General features: G+C 35.6%; 1 long non-coding RNA gene and 1 pseudogene across 1 annotated transcript in view; both read right to left on the bottom strand.

The window, feature by feature from the left end:
* The window catches only part of LOC145545166 (uncharacterized), a 51,362-nt gene that overhangs the window by 2,714 nt on the left and 25,635 nt on the right, over positions 1-23,013 (bottom strand). Inside the window, exons 2-4 of the long non-coding RNA XR_014081925.1 lie at positions 21,124-21,219; positions 19,697-19,778; positions 44-129 (exon numbers count right to left, since the gene is read on the bottom strand). This is a non-coding gene — a long non-coding RNA (uncharacterized LOC145545166). The remainder of the gene's footprint in view (positions 1-43; positions 130-19,696; positions 19,779-21,123; positions 21,220-23,013) is intronic.
* Positions 20,718-20,818, bottom strand: LOC145504062 (U6 spliceosomal RNA; annotated as a pseudogene).

The raw sequence follows: 23,013 nt of genomic DNA, 5'->3' as shown, positions 1-23,013 counted from the left end.
GTAAAATCTTTCAATAATTTCTTATAACACCAATAAGACTTACCTTGAGGAAGCTATTTTGACATTGTTGTTTCTTTCTGGTAAACTGCACACCAGTTTCACAACCATTATGAAGATTACAGTGGCAGACTGTGGAAAAAGAATAAAGAGAGACCCTTAGTTTTACACACACACATAAATATATGCATTTACACTAATATTTGCATTGGAACTCTTCATGAAAACACAAATTTCTCTAGAAAATATGGAGATTCAGTATTTTGATGGGCTCATGTCTTTCATGGTTCTCCATATGATTTTCTGATTCTGGTAACATTTGTTGGGGGTAATGCTGGAAGATTTGCCAGACCTGACTCAGGTTAATTTTGCTGCAAGGGAGAGCAAAATTCAGCTTTTAGCAGTGCAGCTAAGTCAGCTCAAAAGCCCATGATCAACCAAGTTCTTTCGGGAATTGTTGCTTCTCCTGAGATAGACTTGTTGTCTATGCCAGTCAAAAAAGCTCTGAATTCTGTTATTTTACCAGGAAATCTTCATTATAGAAAAGGGGAGAAGTACTTTGGAAATAAAAATCAATAATTTTGAATTTTAAAAATTATAGGTAGTAATATATACAGCTGCAAGATGACATAAAAATGTTACTTATGTTGATGAGTGTAATGAAATGGAAGGATTGATGTGTATAGATTTATTGAATGAACAATCACACATTAATCATGAAGTATTACAGCTAAACTAAGTTGTCAGTAAGCTGTTGTAGTTTTGATGGATATATTTAAATTAAGAATTTTATTCCATGAAATTATTTATAGCTCTACTTTTTCATCTCATATCAAAATAGTTTTTTACCAGGATATCTTTTTAGTGCACCAATCATGTTTTTTAATTTAAAAAGCAAATTAGCTTTTATTTACATGCTAATTATATTTATGTGTGTATATATATATGACAATAATTGCTGAAAATTAGATTCACACCCTCTAGAATCAACAAAGCCATTGTAAATTACTTATCCAAAATGTAATTGTAAAACACTTTTTGTCAAATGATCTCATTGCTTAGATTTCTTCCTTATAAAGAACTTTACATACTGAAGTATTTCAGGATTGCTGAGAAATAAATTGGTTAATTTTGAAGCATTTTTCAAAAATTATTTGTTGATTAAATAGACTCCTTGTTAAATGCATGAAAGTAACTCATTGACAAATTGCGTCTTTGAGTAGGATCCTGAATTACCCATTTTGTCTTTTGAAAGATTAGGTATTCAAAAAGTTTTTAGTCAGCAAAATAAAAATGATAGAATTAGAGTATCATTTTTGTACTCCATTTGTTTAGAAAAAGTTTACCTGAGTATGGCTAATAAAACATTATCTTTTTTAAGTTTGTGAAAGATCATCATCATTATCATGAGCAACAACATCTAAAATCAAATCCTATGATGAATATCGGTTCTGAGATAAGATATATAGTTCACACTTATTTAGTTCACGTTTCTCTTTGTATTTAGTATAACTATGGTATCCATTATTCATAAACTCAATTACTTGAAATTGTTCAATAGGTATACTGCGCAACATACTCCATCTCTAATTTCATAAGTGTCTCTGACAAGGATGATAAAATAATATTTCTTTTACTACTAAAATGCCAAGAAGAACCAACCAATCCATCTTGTGCAATTTATAATATTATTTGAATGAAATGGATCTTTATTAATTAGTAATAATTATAATGACTGCATTAAGTTATTTTAATATGAAATAATTTCTCTTTGTATGATCTGTCAGTTCATCTGATATTTCAGTTCATTATATCTTCATTCACTTTGCATCATAATTTGTTTACTTTTATAGAATTTAATTCATGGATAATCACATTAGTAATAGCTTACCCATTATCCATTTAGTTTTCATTTTAACTTTTTAAAATTATCAACATTTAAGGCAACAACAAAACATTTCACACTCTGATCAAATAAAAAGAAATAGACATTTAGGATATACATATATCTGATATCTCTCCATAATAATATCCCAAGGGTTTCCTTGCCTCAATATCCTATAAAGATCATATGTAAATATCTGAGGAAGCCAGTATGGCTTCAGCCATATTATGGACTGCTAATTATTCAGTTAATAAGCCTATATAGTGAATTTAACTAAGGACCTACTGTAAGATTTTGATGTTAATTTTTAATTTCTGTCTTAACAATCCACTAGGGTAGAAAAAGCAAATTTCCTATTCTAGTTTTCTCCTTTAGGGGTTTAACTTTCACCAGTGCTTCTGTAATGACCAGGAATAGCATTTTGAGTCGACTTTCCCTCTGCGTGGTCCTTTCTGTCCATCTTCTTATCCAGTTCCTTTATGTTGGGGTTTATTTCTTTTGTATTTCATTATTAAGATTGTCCTCTATAATTTATTTCAAGGCTATCATCTCTTCATAGAAAGGATATGTAAAGACATTCCATTGTAAAATTCTTATCAGGCTTTTCTTCCTCCTTCTTTTTTCCTACCCCAAAATGCTTTGGCCATTATAATTTATGGTCTGATGATAGTGTCCCTTCTGCCACTCATCTGCATGAGGCAGAATGGTGAATTGTCAAAGCAGACTCATAATAGATCTCTATACCAAAATTTGCTAACACACTGTGTGTGTTTCCTTGGACCATCTTAACAAAGTATCACACACTGAATTGCTTCAACAATAGACATTTATTTTCTCATAGTTCTCTCAATTTAGCCTGATTCATTTTTATATATAATAACTATGAATTAATTCAAGTTTTTTTGAGGAGTGGAGAAATATAGAAGAAATTTTCAATTCAGGCTGGAAATGGATGATTTCCTTGGTTTGGAAGAGATAAGAATATCATGCCACTTTTTGTATTTATGTCATTAAACATGTCCTAGTTTTCAGTTGTTTTGAGATATTGCTCTTTAACAAGTTTATAGTCAATATTCCTGTCATTTCTATGTATATATATTCTAACTAAAACTCTGACTAGTATGTTTGCTCATTTCTCAGTTTCCTTCAGGGATTTACTCATACAAATAATACCTAAATGACACTTCCTCAGGGGTGCATTTTCCAGGATTGCTTGCCTGTTTGACATACTAGGTCGTTTTAATTTCTGTATCCTAGCTTTAGATTCATTAGGGATGTTAACTTCACTTAAGAGTAAAATAAATCTTTTGATGTAGAGAAAGAAGATTCTAATCACAGAAAGATTTTTAAAAAGTCTTTTTTAATCCAGTGTATTTCGTACGAGGACATTATTATTTTACCGAGCTGTCAACTTATTACTTATTCTATATCTCACATTTGAAGTTTAAAATTCTGCACCAGTTTAACCTTCTCCCATCGGGATTGTTCTTTCCATTATGCAGTTTTCATTATATTTTCCACTAGTGAAAAAAAGTAATGACCCAAGCAATCCACATGTCTAAGACACATAATTTCAGAGAGCAACTACTACATCATTAATTCTTCCCTCCCAAATGATGTGCTATTAAAGAAAGAAGAGGATGTGGAGGTTCAGTATAAAATAAGGACATGTTCCAGCAGTATGAAACAATTTAATCTCAAATTCCTACTGAACACAGTTTATTCATTTTGAAACAAAAAGATGAATGGCATAAGACTAGGGCTCTTTCACATAGGGAATTAGCATTTACGTTTGATATTTCCAGTCACCCATTGGAACAAACCTGCTTTCTAGGTCATTATTAAATGTGAGAGAACTGATGTAACCTAAGAATAGAGCTTTGGGGTGACTGAAAGTAAAAACTTACATTTTAACCCAACTAACTACATTGGAGTATGGCAACACTATGTGGTTTTATTGAAGATTGTTCTATATATGAAACTGTCTTTGTTTAATTTGTTTACATTTGAGTATAGTTGGTTTACAAGGTTGATTTTATTTTAAAAAATAATCAAAGAAATTCATTAGTCCATTGAAATTCACTAACTTTCACTTTCTGTCTTGAATTCTACACTCAATACAAAATTTGAATGAGTTATGGAGTGAAAAGGGTGGAGCAGATTGTTCTATCAAGGCTATGGATGTGGATGATATATGAACTTTAGTTTGAAGCGGAGTTAAAATATACAATTCTAATTTAGAGAAAATGTTCATTGATGACTTAAAGGGACTTTTTATGGATTATACATCTCTCTTCCTCCAAATTAAGATGAAAATATGCAATTAAAATGCAAAATTGCTTCACTAAAAAGTTGCTGAAATATTCAACGCATTCACTTTCCATAGTAATTGATTTCCATCTAAATTCTAAGAGAATTTTCTTGTCTTCAATTTGATTTCAAAATGTTATTTTCTTCAAGCAATACACCCATCTTACATAAAAAGTAAAAGTTAGTCATGGAGAGGGACTCCAAAAAAGTCATGCATAACTGAACTTGATTTTCGTCCTTTCTGCTTTTTAATGGGATGAAAGAGGTAGTGACTGCATAATTCAGGTCAGTGGAGGAAACAAAAACATTTTTACTGCTCTGTTCTTCTCATAGAACCTATTCATCTGAAGGAGATTATAGTCTACACCCAACATGTTAACGTCTCTGTCAGTGTGGGATGCTAAGGGTTGACACCTGGTGTAGATGGCCCATAGTTTAATACAACACATTAGTGAGCCTTTGGATCCAAAGACAGGATTCCACTTAGGTATAAGAGATTGAGAGAGAAACTTCTCCTTTAAGTAAGTGAGATAATCAAGTGGTGTGCCTGGAGCAGGGCTGGTCAATAAGACAGACCTAGAAAAATGGCCAGGTATATACTAGAAAGGAAAGAGTGCTGAGCCAACAGGGTAAACAGCTAGAGCTCGCGCAAAGGTAGGCTAACAGGAAATCCCTACTGGTCAAGTGACCAGAGTATTAATAGAAAATTTTTAAAAAGTAACATTTTTATGGAAAATTCAAACATATACAAAATATAAACAATAGTTTAAGGATCTCCCTGGACCCAGCTTCAATACTCATCAATCAGTGGCCAGTTTGGAGAAGGCAATGGCACCCCACTCCAGTACTCTTGCCTGGAAAATCCCATGGACGGAGGAGCCTGGTAGGCTACATACAGTCCATGGGGTCGCTAAGAGTCGGATAGGACTGAGCGACTTCACTTTCACTTTTCCCTTTCATGCACTGGAGAAGGAAATGGCAACCCACTCCAGCATTCTTGCCTGGAGAATCCCAGGGACGGCGGAGCCCGGTGGGCTGCCGTCTATGGGGTCGCACAGAGTCGGACATGACTGAAGCGACTTAGCAGCAGCAGCAGCAGTTGCTTCCTCTGCACCACTACAAAATTTCTTTCCACACTCCTCCTGGAATAAAATTCCATTCATCATATAATTTAATGCATAAATATTTTAGTTCTAAAATATAATGGTTTTTCAAAATTCTCTATCGTGTTACTATTCACCAAAGTGAAAAGTAAATCCTCAAAATCATTGAATATCCAGTTGGTGTTCATATTTTCCCAATTGTTTCATAATTTTACCTTTTAATAGTTTAAAACTGATTATATGTCCCAGGTTGAAGGGGAATGAATGTGTCTCTGTTCCTTGTAATTAAAACTACTGAAAAAAGCAGTGATATTCTAGCTCAATCTAGCAATGGACAAAAATAGGTTGAAGCACAGAAAGGATCTGTAGGAATGAAGTGACAAGAGGAAAAGAGGAACCTAGACAGGCTCACAATGAAAAGAACCACTGTTCTATGAAAAGCCTTTTACATATTATCTCATTGAGGTTTTATAGCAGACTTTCAGTAATTTTAAAAAGCATAATTTCTTTTAGTGATAAGAAAATTAAGACAGAATGTTAAGCAACTACTTCAGTACTAAATAACTCAGATTTAGAAGGTCCATTTGACTCATAGATTCTGCTTTTTCTACTGTAAAAATCTGCCTCTCAAAGAAGAGACTTTTTTTCTCTCTAGGCTGAACTTTACTGTGAGCACAAAAAAAGGACATATTTAATTTTGGCTGCGTGGAAAAGCCAGGAGAAAAGTGTGAATGAAAGTTGTTTACTCTAGGCAGAGAACACATGTGAAAAAGTCAACAAGAAAGACCATGGCTGGGGATGTTTTAAAAGAATAAATAGATCTATTATTTGCCATGAAACAAAGCAAAACAAAGCAAAATTCCTCTTCTTTGACTCACCTCCTTTACCCTCCTCCACTTTTGTATCTTTTTACTACTTTCTGTTAGGGTAAAACAAACAAACAAAAACACACTAAAAAAGTCAGATGGGTGTCCTGTGATCATCATATCTTTATTATTTTTCCCTTTTGTTCTCTCTTCAACCCACAAATTTGGGCTTCTGTCCATAAAACACAAGTGAAATTGTTCCTGTCAAAGTCCCCAACCACGCTGCTGCAAATTAACTGGTTTTTTCTTTGTCCTCATTGACTGACCTATTATTTAACCACTCTTGCCTTCTTTGAAGTCTTGTCCTGAGTTTTTAAGACAACACAGTCATGTAGGTTGCTCCTTCTTATCTTATTTTAATGAAACTTCCTTCTTTTCCCTAACTCTAGTACCCCAGGGCTCAGTTTGTGGATAATTCCTCTAGCTAAATTTTCTTCCTCAATGATCCTAGTCAGTGTTAAGCTTCAGATATCATCTTTAAGCAAATGAGTACTAAATTCATAGACCTTTCCCTGACAACTTCTCTGAGTTCCAGAATTGTATATTTAATGATATACAGTGGGTTTAAAACATAAAGATTACTTTTTCTCTCATCCATATCCAAGATTAATTCTCAGTAACCCATGTTCTTTGATACCATGCTGCTCCACCATCCTCGGTAAACAGACTAAGATGGTTACTCCTGGTCCACTTTCTGACAGAAGGAACAAGAACTGTGAAAAAGAAATTGGCTTGCCTTTCAGCATGATTTGTGATGTTACACATACCCCTTCTATGTTCCATTGTTCAGAACTTAGACTGTTTTCCTTCCTAGGTAGCCACATCTTCAGTTAAAAATCAACTAGCTCTGCTAGTCGGAGAAGGCAATGGCACTCCACTCCAGTACTCTTGCCTGGAAAATCCCATGGACGGAGGAGCCTGGTAGGCTGCAGTCCATGGGGTCACGAAGAGTCGGACACGACTGAGCAACTTCACTTTCACTTTTCACTTTCGTGCATTGGAGAAGGAAATGGCAACCCACTCCAGTGTTCTTGCCTGGAGAATCCCAGGGACGAGGGAGCCTGGTGGGCTGCTGCCTATGGGGTCGCACAGAGTCGGACACAGCTGAAGCGACTTAGCAGCAGCAGCAGCAGCAGCTCTGCTAGTAAGGATGAAGGAAAGAATGGATACAAGAGAATAACAGTATTTGCCATAATATGGAACACAGGTCTCAATGCTACCCTCTAAATCTTTCTCATCCAGTCTTCTGCATCATTCACCTCATTGCTCAAAGCCAAGAACCATCACTCCTCACCTGAACTATCATTTTTGCTGTTGCTTAGTTACTCAGTTGTGTCTGACTCTTTGACCTCGTCGACTGTAGTCTTCCAGGCTCCTCTGTCCATGGAATTCTCCAGGCAAGAACACTGGATTGGGTTGCCCTTTCCTTCTCCAGGGGATCTACCTGACCCATGGATCGAATCCACATCTCCTGCATTGCAGCAAGATTTTTTACCACTGAACCACCTGGGAAGCCATGGACTATCAGTATTGCCCTCTAATTAGTCTCCATGACTGTATATTCCCAATCAATTCTAAACAAAGTAATTGAAGTTGTCTTACGAAAATGTAAAATAGATAATATTTTATTAGGCCTGAGTTTTTCTAATGGCTTCCACTACCCTTATAATAAAAACCAATCTCTACCATTTTTCTAGATTTCACATAATGTGTTAATATACAATATTCCTTTTACGGAATTACTTCACTCTGTATAACACTCTCTAGGTCCATCCACATCTTGACAAATGACCCAGTTTCATACCCTTTTAAAATTGAGCAATATTCCATTATATATATGTACCATATCTTCTTTATCCATTCCTCTGTTATGATTGGTACATATACATTATTGATACTCTGTATAAAACAGATAACTAATGAGAACATGGTGTATATCACAGGGAACTCTACCTAATACAATATTGTGATCTGAATGGGAAGGAAGTCCAAAAGAGGGGAGGGCTGTGTGTTTGTATATATATATATATATTTTTTTTTTTTCCTCACAAGTGATATATATATATATATATACATATATATATATATATATATATGGCTTATTCATTTTGCTTTAGAGTAGAAATGAACACAGTTTTGTAAGGCAACTATACTCCAATAAAATTTAATTTAAAAATAATAAAAGCCAATCTCCTCACACAGGGTAGCTCCTGAAGGATCTGGCTGCTCCCAACCATTAGATCTCATCTAGTGATTTTCTCAACTGTGCAGAGTGGACCCCAGTCACTCCATGTTTTTGTCAGTTTCATGAACTCACAAAGTGCATTTCCACCTTAGAGCTTTTACCTGTGGTCCCCCCGCTGCCTGGAAGGTTCACTGTACTTCTTACCCTCATACATATCTCACATTCAGTGTCAATTTCTCAGCAAAATCTTTCCTAATCGATTCATCCCAAACTGGCCACAATTAAGTCTCTCTCATGGACTTGTGTTTGATTTTCTTCAAAGCATGTTTCACTGGCTCATATGTTTACTTGCTTATTATCTGACTCCACAATCCTCTCTTTCTTGAATAGACACTTCTTGAGTGCAAGGATCTTGACTGTTCTCCCCACAGCTATAGTCCTTGTGCCCAGAAGAGTGCTTCTTTCACTCTAGGCAGGCCCTTTGCTGTTGCAGGAGGAACTGAAATACTACTTGTGTGGCTGCCCTGTGGTGGGTAAGAAGTGGCTAGAGATGAGTCTCATAGAAGTTAGAGTCTTCAGAAAATTATGAGCCATAGAAGACTTTGTGCTTTGTCCTAAAAGCAATTAGCAGTCACTAAAATGTTTAAATCAGGGCAGTAACATTTTTCCAACTTGAATTTCAGACATTTAGAAACATCAGTAGTTTAAGTATAAATGTTAATAACAGATGTGTTAACAGTTATAACAGTAATTAAAATAATGACTATAATAGTAGCAGTAGTTATAAACATGCACTTGTAGTAAACACTAGTACTAACAAAAGTAATTATTTTGTAATGTAACTTTATGCACCAAGCTCTGGCACATGCACTTTGTATATATTATCTCTGGTGTTTAGTAGCCATAGTCAGTTCAGTTCAGTCGCTCAGTTGTGTCCGACTCTTTGCGACCCCATGGACTGCAGCATATCAGGCCTCCCTGCCCATCACCAGCTCCCGGAGCCTACTCAAACTCATGCCCATTGAGTTGGTGATCCCATCCAACCATCTCATCCTCTGTTGTCCTCATTTCCTCCTGCCCTCAATCTTTCCCAGCATCAGGGTATTTTCAAATGAGTCAGCTGTTTGCATCAGGTGGCCAAAGTATTGGAGTTTCAGCTTCAGCATCAGTCCTTCCAATGAATATTCAGGACTGATTTCCTTTAGGATGGACTGGTTGGATCTCCTTGCAGTCCAAGGGACCCTCAAGAGTCTTCTCCAACACCACAGTTCAAAAGTATCAATTCTTCGGCACTCAGCTTTCTTTATAGTCCAACTCTCACATCCATACATGACTACTGGAAAAACCATAGCGTTGACTAGACGGACCTTTGTTGGCAAAGTAATGTCTCTGCTTCTTACTATGCTGTCTAGGTTGGTCATATCTTTTCTTCCAAGGAGCCAGCATCTTTTAATTTCATGGCTGCAGTCACCAGCTGCAGTGATTTTGGAGCCCCCCAAAATAAAGCATGCCACAGTTTCCACTGTTTCTTCATATATTTGCCATGAAGTGATGGGACTGGATGCCATGATCTTTGTTTTCTGAATGTTGAGCTTTAAGCCAACATTTTCACTCTCCTCTTTCACTTTCATCAAGAGGCTGTTTAGTTCTTCTTCACTTTCTGCCATAAGGGTGGTGTCATCTGCATATCTGAGGTTATTGATATTTCTCCTGGCAATCTTGATTCCACCTTGTGCTTCATCCAGCCCGGCATTTCACATGATGTACTCTGCATACAAGTTAAATAAGTAGGGTGACAATATACAGCCTTGATGTACTCCTTTTCCTATTTGGAACCAGTCTGTTGTTACATGTTCAGTTCTAACCGTTGCTTCCTGACCTGCCTACAGATTTCTCAGGAGGCAGGTCAGGTGGTCTGATATTCCCATCTCTTTCAGAATTTTCCACAGTTTATTATGATCCACACAGTCAAAGGCTTTGGCATAGTCAATAAAGCAGAAATAGATGTTTTTCTGGAACTCGCTTTGATGATCCAGAGGATGTTGGCAATTTGATCTCTGTAGTTAATTCCAATCTTTTATATGTAGAGCTTTCTTTGGGGGGAAAGGCATTTTTTATGAGCTTTTATTGTATTCAGTTGTTTAATCGTCACAACCTATGAAGTAGGCACTCTACAGCTCTCATCTTACAGACAAGAAATCCACTAATTGGTCTTGACAAGACAAACACACCTGGGGTAATAGGAGGCTAGGTGTATTGTAGTAAGAAGGGAGTTGAAATCCAAGTACAGGATTCTACTGTGGGGCTGGTGGAAATCAGGGAGAACATCCACATTAATACTTTTTCTGATCACCTGTGCTTAAGAATCCAATCTTATTCACTGGATTTAAATAGGTGACTTCAAATCATGAATCAAGAAAGTACAACTGGAATTTTGATGCTGTTCTCTTTATGCTTTTTTAAAATCTATATGTACATATTATGAATGGGGTTGTGTTCTGCAAGAGTTTATATGTTAAAACCCCAACATCTCAGTACTTCAGAATGTGACTGGCTTTAGAGATAGGTATTTAAAAATGTAATTACATTAAAATAAGGCTGTTAAAATGGGTCCTAATCTAACCTAACTGGTATCATTCTAAGAAGAAATTGGGATTATGGAGAAGCAGCTGGGGCCTTGACATTCCAGCAAGAAAACGGAGAACTGCAAGCCAATCTTGATGACACTTGGATCTTGGACTTCAGCCTCCAGATCCTTGAGAAAATATTGAATAACATTTTTGACATTTAAACCAACCAGTCTATGGTTTAAATAGATTTAGATGGTTCTGCATTTTATAATGGTGACCCTAGCAAATTAACACAGTATATTCTATCCTTACTCCAAAATTACAGTATTAGTTAAATGTTTCAAATTTATTTGCTTAATATTTTATGTAGGGTGAAATTATTGCTTTATTATTTTAATGAAAAATTTTATTTTTAGAATTTATATACTTTTTAGAGTATGCATAAAGGATCCTACTAATCATGTTTCTCCCAACTTGCATTTGTATACATTTATTGTCAGTACATTTCTAGAACATGTAGAATGTTCAAAGGTGTACTTTTGGCACATACAGTAGTATGCCTATAGCAACTGTAGAAAAAAAAATTATCAAAATAGGAGGAAATTCATAGTTCTTTTCTAAATAAAATAAAATTTTATCTCAAGTACAACTAATTTTTTTCCCAAGTGATACAGATTAATACAGAAACAACATAAAGATTAATATACTTTTCAAAAGAAAAGTACTCACAGGTGTCATTTATTTTGCTCTCCTGCCTTTTCCATTCCTGTTTTGGCTGGAAGTTTTACTTTGACTATGAGCCTAAAACTCCTCACTTTACTGAGTGAGGCTTAATTGCCTCTTGCAGTTAAGATTAATTACCTATTGACTACTTAAGAAGATGAACCCCTGCTGCTAAGTTTTATGATTTCTTCCTCCTCCATAGCATCATACCCTCCTCTGGTGGTGTGGATAATTAAGCCCTTAACAAACTGCCTTATTATAACCTATTTCAACTAATACCTTATTTTCCTCTCTTTTTAAATCAAAATTTATTCTCAGTGGGATATTTTTTTAGGTGTGTGTGTTTATTGGCATAGGAGAGGTCATTATCTTTCCCTTTTGGGTAAAACAGCTCTAGTCTGCTGTAGTATAAGCAAGCTGCATTTTGTTCTTGATACTAACCAGCTAAAATGGAATTTCCTCCGAGCATAAAGTTATGTGGTCCACCCTAGGTCTGTGATCAAATTTCAAATACCACCTACCTAACATGCATCTCTCTGTGTCATCCCATTTTGTCATCTCATAAATTTATTCAGCCACCAACAGAGCCAACATATATTAAAGTCTTCTAACATAGCAGGCAACATGTTAAGGTGTACATATCCAAAGGTGTTTGAGACATGGCTTCTGACCTTGATCAGTTTTAGTAGCTAGAAAAACAGATTAATAAATTAAGATTCTGTACACAATCCCTACATAACTTTGATGGAATATAACACTTTTTGCTTATAATATGCATAACCCACCCTGCTCTCTCTCCTATGACCCCATCGCCCCCCAAATCAGAAAACAACTAGGGATTGGGTACCCATTGCTTGAGATGAAGGTCCTTATTGCAGAAAGGAAATCTTATTGTAAAAGTGTGGACCTTAGGAGAGTAAGGGAAGAAATCAAGGCAGAAGACAGAAATTTGAAAAAATGCATGATGAAGACAGACCATTTCTCAGCTAGGATAGAGGGACTGTAGGTGAAAATTGAGGGCTCTGATATTGAGGAAAGGCGGGTTAAGATTTGAATGCAAATACCAATACTGCAAAGACTAGCATAAGCAGTCAGCTTCCAGAGGCTACTCCGTCTCCAGAGGAGCATCTGCAGGAGACAGCACCAGCAGGACAGGTGATTGTGACCTAGCACTTAGTCTCAATTTTAAGTTCATATAACTTGTCTTTACTGACACTGGATGCTTTCCCAAGTTCAAATGAGAAGAATATTTAATTTAGGGTAAAATAATTTGGTTAGAAAGTTACTTAATGACTATGAAGATGTACAATAGGTCTTCATTATTTGGAATTTATGTTCCTAGTTTTACATACAGAATTTGTGGTGGTTACCAATTTGGAAATTTTTTTCAAGCCCAAATTTTTTTAATTGAAGGTTAGTTGATTTATAGTATTTTATTAGTTTTGGGTGTACAACATAGTGCTTTTTTGATATTTGCAAAATTATGTGAGTTTGCATATATATTTGAGATATGCAAAATTATTATATTGCATATAAAGTTATTATGAAATACTGGCTCTAATTCCTGTGCTGAACATTATATCTTTGTCTCTTTGCTGTTTTATACTTAGTAGCTTGTACTTCTTAGTCGTCTTCCCCTATCTTGCCCTTACTCCCCTTTCTTCCTATTGGTAACCACTAGTGTGTTCTCTGTATCTGTGAGTCTGTTTCTGTTCTGTAACATCATTCATTTGTTTTATTACTTATATTCCATATGTAAAAGAAGAAAATTAGAAAATTTTCTCACACCATATACAAAATAAACTCAGAATGGGAGTTTATGAGTTCTAAATGTAAGACCTGAAACCATAAATCTCCTAGAAGAAAACATCAGTATTATACTCTCTGACACAGGTCTTAGCAATATTTTTTTGGATCTGTCTCCTTAGGCAAGAGAAACAAGGGCAAAAATAAACAAAATTCTATTCAAACTTATAAGTTTTTTAAATTGAAGAATAGTTGATTAACAATATTGTGTTAGTTTCAGGTATACAGCATAGTGATTCAGCACTTTTTGCAGATTATATTCCATTGTAGGTTATTATAGGATATTCTCAGATATTGGACATGATTCCCTGTGCTATACAGCAAATATTTGTTGCTTACCTTTTTAATATGTAGTAGTTTATATTTGCTAACTCCATATCCCCAGCTTGTCCCTTCCCATTCCCTCTTCCCCTTGGCAACTACAGGTTTGTTTCCTATGTCTGTGAGTCTGTTTCTGTTTTGTATACGCATTCATTTATATTATTTTAAAAATTCCACATATAAATGATATATAGCATTTGTCTTTGTCTGATTTATTTCACTAAGCATAATATTCTCAAGGTCCATCTATGTTTTTGCAGATGGCAATATTTCATTCTTTTTATGACTAATCTTCCAACATATATATATACAATATGTAGTAAATATAATAGTAACACCCCATTATATATATGTATATATATGTGTGTTTTTATATATATGTATGTATATATATGTACGTATATTTATGTGTACAAAAGCTTTTAAGTTTAATTCGGTCCCATTTGTTTATTTTTGCTTTCATTTCTTTGGCCTTGAGAGATCAATCCAAGAAAATATTTCTATGCTTTATGTCAAAGAGTGTTTTGCCTATGTTCTCTTCTAGGAGTTTTATGGTTTCAAGTTTTACATAGCAAAGGAGGACATCAACAAAATGAAAAGGTCACCTACTGAATGGGAGAGGATATTTGCAAATGGTATGTCTGATAAGGGGTTAATACCCAAAATGTATAAAGAATCCATACAACTCATATTTTAAAAAAAAGACAATTAAAAATAGGCAAAGCACCTCAATAGGCATTTTTCCAAAAGAGCATACAGATGACTAACAGGCACAAGATGCCCAACATCACTAGTCATCAGAGAAATGCAAATCCAAACCATATGAGATACCACTTCACAACTGTAAGAATGTCCAAGCCCAACCAATTTTTTTTTTAATTCAGTGAGCATTTATTGAGACCATATCATGTATAAGAATCAGAAAACACAGATAATATGTATCTGTGTTTATATATTAAGGATAAAATCACATTACATATTAAGATAAAAACTTTGCTCTGGAATAACTCAGTCTGAAGTGGGGTGAGCAGAGAGGTCAGGGAGTAGGCAACATTGAAGACATTAGGTTGAGAGGGAGAGAGAGAGAGAGACTTAGATCAGTATTTTACTTTGTATCATGGCAATCTAGCTTCTTACTATCAACTCAGTTTTATTAATAATAACAGGGATCACATTCTAAGTACTTTGCATATGAGTTCTTCATAACAATCCTATATGATTTATGTGCGTGCATGCTAAGTCACTTCAGTTGTGTCTGACTCTTTGCAACCCTAGGGACTGTAGCCCGCCAGGCTCCTCTGTCCATGAGATTCTCCAGGCAAAAATACTGGAGTGGGTAGCCATGCCCTGCTCCAGGGTATCTTCCTGACCCAGGAATCAAACCCATCTCCTGCGGCTCCTCCTGCATTGCAGGCAGATTATTTACCTCTGAGCTACTGGGGAAGCCCATATGGTTGGTAATATTTTAATATTTTGCAGATGAAGACATTCAGTTACAGAGAGATTAAGTGACATTGCCAAGGTGGAGCAAGAGTTGGAGCAGATTGACATCGGAGTCTCAGCTCCTAACCATTGTTCATTTAAGTATTTTTTCAGTTATATTTTATAGCACTTCATAAGGGAAAGGTAATGCTATTTATCAGTTTGAGGGATTTCTGAATATATTTTCCATACTTGAAAGTCCAGTGTAAGTTACTGTGTATCTGAACTGGAAGTTTGTCTCAGTTAACGTTCGTCCCGGAACCAACCCTGAAGTAAGGATTCAACTGCACTCCTGGGAGGGCAGGGAATAAAGAGACGGTGAAAGGATGATGGCCAATAAACCTCCGTGACTCCACTTTAAAGCACAGGAACTCTAGTCAAGGTGTAAATCTTGGGTCTCCAAATTACTTCTCTGAGGGGAAAGGGGGCCCAGGGTATTTAGACACCAACTCCTGTCCAGTTATTGATTGACAGCTGCTCTTGGGGTACAGAATGTTAGTTCTCTAGTTCTTCAACTTCATTTGAAGTCAAGTCACAGGAGGGTGCAGAGTGCATAGAAGTGGGGAGGACCAGGGGATGCGGGTGGGGCGTCTACAGCATTTGCTACAATGTCATCATTGGTGGAATAAAGCGCCTTAGCCATTTAGAAAATAACAGGAACTAGTTATTTGCTGCTTCTGGAACTAGACTGCTCAGTTGTCAAGAATGATAATTATAATAATATCAGCTGACATCCACTGAACTCTTACAGCACTCCAAATTCATTTGTAAGAACTTTAAAGGTGTTAATGCATTTAAACCTCATTACAATACTAGGAAATAAGTACTATTATTACCTATACTTTACAAAGAATGGCCCGGATTTACAGAGCTAATAAATGGTGGAAGGAGAGTTGGGAATTCAGTAGCCATGGTTCAGAGCCTTGTTCTCAATCACTCAGCTCTCCCACTGTTTGTTCTTTCCCTTTATGCCATTTACCAGATTTACTTACTCTACTTGCACTTCTAATGCGAAGGAAGATGCAAAGATTCTTATTACATGTATTCCTCTGTCTTTCCAGCAGCTTCCCAGGGGGCTTGGAACTGCAGTAACCAGACAATTGTTTGATTGGGACATTACTTTTCTGAAATAGCATCAGTTATAGAATAATGCAGACTCTTGGACTTAAAGGAAATATGCAATTATTCAGCTTTTTATTCTAACAATTTGTTTGAACATCAAAAATGAAAAGTTTTTGTCAGAAATAGAAAAGATAGAATGAACAAAATGTGATTATTTCCATCTGGAGCTGTTGAATAATGAAGTGTCTAAGGAGAAGCTGAAATAGCCTATGGTGTGACTTATATTCTCGAGGTAATATACTCTGGCCTGCTAAAATAACTGATGCCTACTTAGTCTGACACACATCACCTCCCATCTCTTTATTTATTATGGAATAATCAACTTCAATTTTCTTTTTCTCTGAACCTACCCTCTTCATATGGATCACCTAGTATAGATGCCTTCACATTTCTCATTTTCACCAGAAGAGTGAATTATATACACACACACACACATACATATATGATTTATAATTAATTTATACACAAATGTTTATATATAGGAGTTCTTATTTTCCAAGTGCTTGATATACAATAATGTTATCAACTACCTTTTATCAATAGATATTAAAAGTATTTTAATTTTTGTTTTTCACTCTGTTTGTATTTGTTTTCAATTTACATTTGCTTGTTTTCTATTGCCAGCAATATTTGAGTAAATATTGTGCACGGTGAAAAGCTTTTATTGTCACTACCTATCATATGTTGGGGGGCGCTTTATGTTTGCTAACAGTCAGACTCTAGGACATTTTCTTCAATCACACAGGAACACTTTAGAAAACTTCTAGAGTTCAACAAGAGGAGAAGGCACAGATCCTTTATCGTTATTCCCATAGAGACCCCTGCCAGGGCTCGAGCAGTTTGTTGCATACAAACACCATCTATAAATGCTCCAAGAGAGGGATCCAATTCACTGTTGCAACCTTGTCAATGGACGGGTGTGTTTTCTAGTTTTGGCCAGGCAAGGTCAATTTTGAGATGTTTATACTTGTTTGGAAAAACCAGGTGCCTAACACCTGTTTTAGCTTTTTTGCAACATCCCTACAGGCTTTGGGTGTTATTGTTCTTTTAAACTTCCACCTATCAGATGAGTGCAAAATGTCCTAATATCTTTTTGCTATGTAAGAAACCACCCCAAATTAGTGGTTTAAAATATTGACAGCAACTGCTGAGGAATATGCAGTGTGGGTTGACTTGATAGAATTTGTTCTTTGTCTCATTCAGCTTCGGTTGGGCTTGTTTAAAGGCTGTGCACAGGAATCATCCAAAGCCTAGCTCACTCACAACCTGGCAAGTTGATGATGGCTGTTGGCTGAGATTTCAGTTGGGGTTAGTGGCCAGAATACATACATGTAGCTGTTTCAAGAGTTCTTTGGCTTCCCTGTAGTATGGTGGCTCAGCTCCAAGAGCAAGCATTCCAGGGTAGAAATCTCAGCACTCCAGGAGAGTCATTTAGCATCACTTCTACCTCATTATACTCATTAGAAGTCAGTCACTAAGGCTAGTTTATATCACGGGGAATTGGACTCCCCCTTTGGAAGGAATTTCAAAGAATTTCCAGTCATGAAACCATCACAATAGAAATAATTCATAATTTCTTTAATTTTCATTTTTCTCACTACTTATTTTCAGCATCTTTTTGTGTTCATGTATCAGTTTTCTACTGCAGCATAACAAATTACCACGAGTTTTGCAGCTGAAAACAATACTCATCAACTCTGTAAGTCAAAAGTTCAAGCACGGCTCAGAAGGACTCTCTGCTTAGACTCTCATAAGGCTGATTTAGGTGTTGGCTAGGTTGCACTCTCATCTGGAGCTTTGATTAAGGAAGGGCCCATTTTCAAGAATCCTCACGTTGTTGGCAGAATTCATTTCCTCAAGGGACTTCCCTGACAGTCCAGTGGTTGAGACTTTGTGCTTCCACTGCAGGGGACACGGGTTTGATCCCTGGTCACTGAACTAAAATCCTGCATGCCACACAGCTTCCTCAGGACATCTTTTTTCTTCAGAACTAGCAATGAAGAGAGTTTGTCTCTACTGCTTCAAGGTTAGGTCTGATCCAGCCAGAACAGTCTTCTATTTCATTAACTCAATTTTACCATTGCCATATTCTGTTAGTTAGAAAAAAGACACATTTCCGCAAGGGAATGGATGCCAGGGATTATGGAGGCCACCTTAGAACTTTGACTGCCACAGTTGGCCTTATTTATTATTTATTTATGAATTGTTTCTTCATATCTACTTTTTTCCTGTATGGTAATTTATCCCTGTTTGCCAATTTGTAAAGGTTCTTTGTATACTATAGACATTATCCTTCATCTCTATTCTTTATCAAATATATTTTTTCCAAACCAAATCTATTATCGGTACATTGACTTTGGTTATACTTTTTTAAATTCATAAGATATTTAAAAATTTTATCTTTTTCCTTGAATTATCCTTGTGAAAAATTATTCATCTAAGATTGTGCTATCTAGTATTATTAACAACTAGTCACATGTTTTTTAAATTTATATTAATTAAAATTAAATAAAATTGAAAATCTATTTCCTCAGTTCCACTCATCACATTTCAAGTGTCACATGTAATTGATACAGAATATTTCTATCATCAATAGCTCTATCGGACAGCAATAATCTAGTTGTTTTTAATAAAGAACTCCCTTAGATATTTAAAAATGTTGTTTCTTATGTTTTCTATTTATTAATTTTATATTTTAACTATATTAACTTCTTCCTCTAATTTTTTTTGTTTGTTTTATATTTCTTTCTCAAATGTTTTGTAGGCTTCAAAAGAAGTTCCTGTCTTCCTTCCTCCTTTTCTCCACTTGATTATATATTATCAAATTCATTAAGGATGTACATTTACCTTTGAGATCAATTTTTTAGAGTCTTAAAATTTTAAAATACAGCTTTTGGGTATAAGGATTATATAGGCATAAATTTCATAATTTCAAAACTGTTATATTAGGTTTCCACAAAACAATGTAATAACAGTATAATTGTCTAAGACTCTTCATTAGTAACAACCTAGCTTCAACTTAAAATAAGATACTTTGAAACCAAGGAGTAATATATAAATCAATAATAAACAAGTGCAAACAGAAAGAAACTAACACTAGCTGATTGAATTTAAGTATTATAATAATAATAAAGCGGATACATAAAATATGATGCAAGTGTCTAATAAAATATTTTGTTTGCTGCCTATGTCTCTTGCCCTAAACCACCATATTTGTTTAGTCATCTCCACATACATCTTTGTAAATAGTCATGCATGGTCATGCTCCACAGGCTACCATTTCAACCTTGTTGTCTCATTATGGTGTCTATAGTCACCTTGCTTACCCTTGGCCTCTGACATTGAGATCAATCATCCTCACTGTTGCCAGGGATTTCAGTCCTATAACAGCATCTTCTAATAATAATCCTAGTTTAAAAAAGAAGAGGCGGGGCTGAACATTTTATCAGGGCTGTTGCCCACTCACAATGTGTTCCTTTTTATCTTCAAATGACAAATCATGGACCTCCTGATGAGAGACAGCCGGTGTAGTTTATCGTCCTTCATAACAGATTCATTCTATAATTCCCACATCATGCATGGCTGTTTTTCTCTGCAATCTGCCGTGGCAATTCTAGCACCTTCTATACTTTGTGTGGTCTATTTATTTCAAAGTGCTGAAGACACATCTCAGAAACATAATCAAATTGGCTATAGGGGCCTAAGTCAAGATTTAAATTTGTGTCATGAGTTTTCTTATTGAAAAACTCTTTCTTTTCCACTTTTATATTCTGCCCTCTTGATTCAACTCCCACAGGATCTACTCCCAGTCATAACTTCCCAGTCCCTGTTGCTAAATGCTAGGCACTTACAGCAGCTCCTCTGTCATATAACCTTTCCTCTCTTAGAAGGCCTAGCACTTCTCCAGTTGGTTAGCTTATAATTGATTTGTTAGGCATGTGGGGGTTATAGAAGCCCGTGGTGAAGAAGACAGACATTGACTGGGAAAGGCCGTGCTTTATCTGAGAGTTCTGTACAGCTCTGAAGCACGGGGCTATAGTTTATCCTTTAGCAAGAGGATAAAATATAGAGCTACTTTTCTAGATTGAGAAATCTCAGGGGGACTTGGGCCCTCATGGTATTCTGTTTCCTCAACCTAATGTTCCCATTTCAAGTCTCAGAATCCTTGCATAAGTGTGATCCAGACTTCATGGAAGAGATTTGCCAAGATGAGCATTCAACCTTCTTCTATGTTTATCTATACTTGAAATGAACTTCTATTCCAATCTCTTAACATGATCCATCCACCCATTAGAAAAAATAATTGTTTTATCAAATGTTAAGGAAGCCTCCGGCTCACATTTTTATTTGAATATGGAATGCTTTATGAATTTGCATGTCATCCTTGTGCAGGGGCCATGATTTTCTTCTTTTTCCAATTTTATTGCATGTACGGCTGAAGCAAGCACTAACTCTCTTAAATTTTTATTTAAATTATTGGAATTGATGTTTGATTATCCCAAGTCTGTCATTTTTTTCTTTTCAAAGTACCAATGTTGCTTACCAACAGCTATCTAATTTCTCAATTATTATTATTACTATAATAGCCGTATTTCTAAAATATCTCTAGCCAAAGACCAGAGACATTTTGTTTATCAGATAGCAAATACCAGTGCATCCCTTTCCAACTGCAGACAAACCAAATTCACTAGTGGTGAAAGCGTTAAAAACTATAGTTTTACAACAGACCAGGGACTGTCGATTTTCCACCTACCACCTGAGATGGAGTCTTCATTTCAGCAGTTCACCATTATTTTCAACACCAGAATCCCATTCTACAGTCAGCTTCCTAGGAATCACTTCTTATATCCTAGAAGCACAGATTGAGACAAAAGTTCAGGTGTGCATGATGTATGAAGTGAGGGCTCTGTAGAAAAATCCTATAAGAGAATGAAGGAAGTCAAGTAGTCTAGGGGAAAATCTGAGCAAGGATGCAAACTAGTTTTGGTGTGGTACACATGGGGAATGAGGGCTATTCCTTAATAGTGAATTACCTCAACAAGAGTTGCATCACCTTGAGGCTAAGGAACAGAATTTCTATGATTTTATTAGTCAATAAATGGTGTAACTGCCCAACTGTTCCCAGGGAAGTTGGCTCCCTTCAGCCAAGGCCAGTCCTTCTGAGAGGGTCACAGTTATAAGCCATTTGGTTCAGCACTGACAGTAGAGACAAACTGGTAAAGAGGATCTGGGTAAGGTATCAAGAAATTTTACCACCTACCTGCAGTGTAGTTGAGAAGCACTAGTGTAGTAAACACTGGAATAATTCAAACTTAGAACTTTCATAAAGAAAGTTTATTAACACCACTTTGAACATTTAACTGTAGATCTTAGCTACTTTATTACTTATTATGATGATTTCTGACTTCATCATTTATTGGAGAGTGATTATATGTTATGAATGTGCTTATGTACACAGAGCAAAAAAAGAGTGTGAGGAATAATGTTGCTCTCATGAACATTATAATAAGTCATCAACATTTCAAGAAATCATGAAAAAAACTCCAATAGAGGTGTTATAATAATTACTATTATAAGCCAAGGGACACAGACATCAATGTGATGTCAAAATTTTTGATAAACATCTCGAGCACTAAGGAGGGAAAATCTTAAAATATTTTTTGCTGTGTCTTTTTAATCAGCATAATTATAAAAATATATCTTCTTTTTAAAGAGTAAGTTTGAGTTCTTTAATCTAACCTATCATCGCAGAACTAATTTATAAAAAGGGAATGGTGAGACTAGATATTTTGTTGTAATCAGGCTATGCCTTTGGAAAAGAATGGCAATTTCTGCAGTTTTAGTTTAAACAAATAACAATCACATTGCCATTACATTATGTCTCTTTCGCTTATTACAGCAGTTAATGTTGATCTTTTAGCTAAGCTCACTCAGCAGTGGCTAGCCACAGATATTGAGTGTTAGAGAAACTCTTCTATTTAAATCTTCTTTAAATAAAAGACAGGCTAACAAGACTTCAGTTAGGAATTTATTTTTGATTAAGAGCAAGTCTTATAACAAATACAGTGACCAGTATCATACATGGAGAAGATTAGCATGAGATAACATGAACTGAAGGCTCTCTTTTTTCCCCCAGTTATTCACAACTTAAATATTTATTGAAAATTATGCCAGGTTATACCCACAATGAATAGTAATGCATTTATGGAAAAATGGAAAATTCTCCTTACAGTCAAAATGTTCCTAGCATTTGCCAAGGAAGAGTCTCAAAGTGGTACACAATGCCAGGAGGATGTTTTCTGTACTCTTCAAAAGCTTTTTATTGTTGCTAACAGAGTAGTATATTACACTGATATTTTTAGGAAGACATTTTCCAAGATTGTTTCCCATCCTGACGTTTCACAAATTGCTACAGTTGTTTTTATTTAACAAACTGTTTACAAAGACATTTCTATTCAGAAAATTATGGCTTAAACAAAATCTGATTATATTTGCTGCAAAACCTCTGGGATAACTAATACAGATAGGTTCTATGAATCTCTGACTGAAAGAGAATTATTTAAGCTATAGGACTTTGGGACCCATTTTTCCTGTAGTACATCATGTGGTAGGTTCTGAGAAACATTTTTTAGAGAAGTTGCAT

This window comes from Giraffa tippelskirchi, chromosome 4 (assembly GCF_054371585.1).
Source record: "Giraffa tippelskirchi isolate mGirTip1 chromosome 4, T2T-mGirTip1v1.2.pri, whole genome shotgun sequence".
In the NCBI taxonomy this organism is placed as follows: Eukaryota; Metazoa; Chordata; class Mammalia; order Artiodactyla; family Giraffidae; genus Giraffa; species Giraffa tippelskirchi.
The sequence above is the reverse complement of the archived record's forward strand: the minus strand, read 5'-3'. Positions and strand labels throughout refer to the sequence as shown.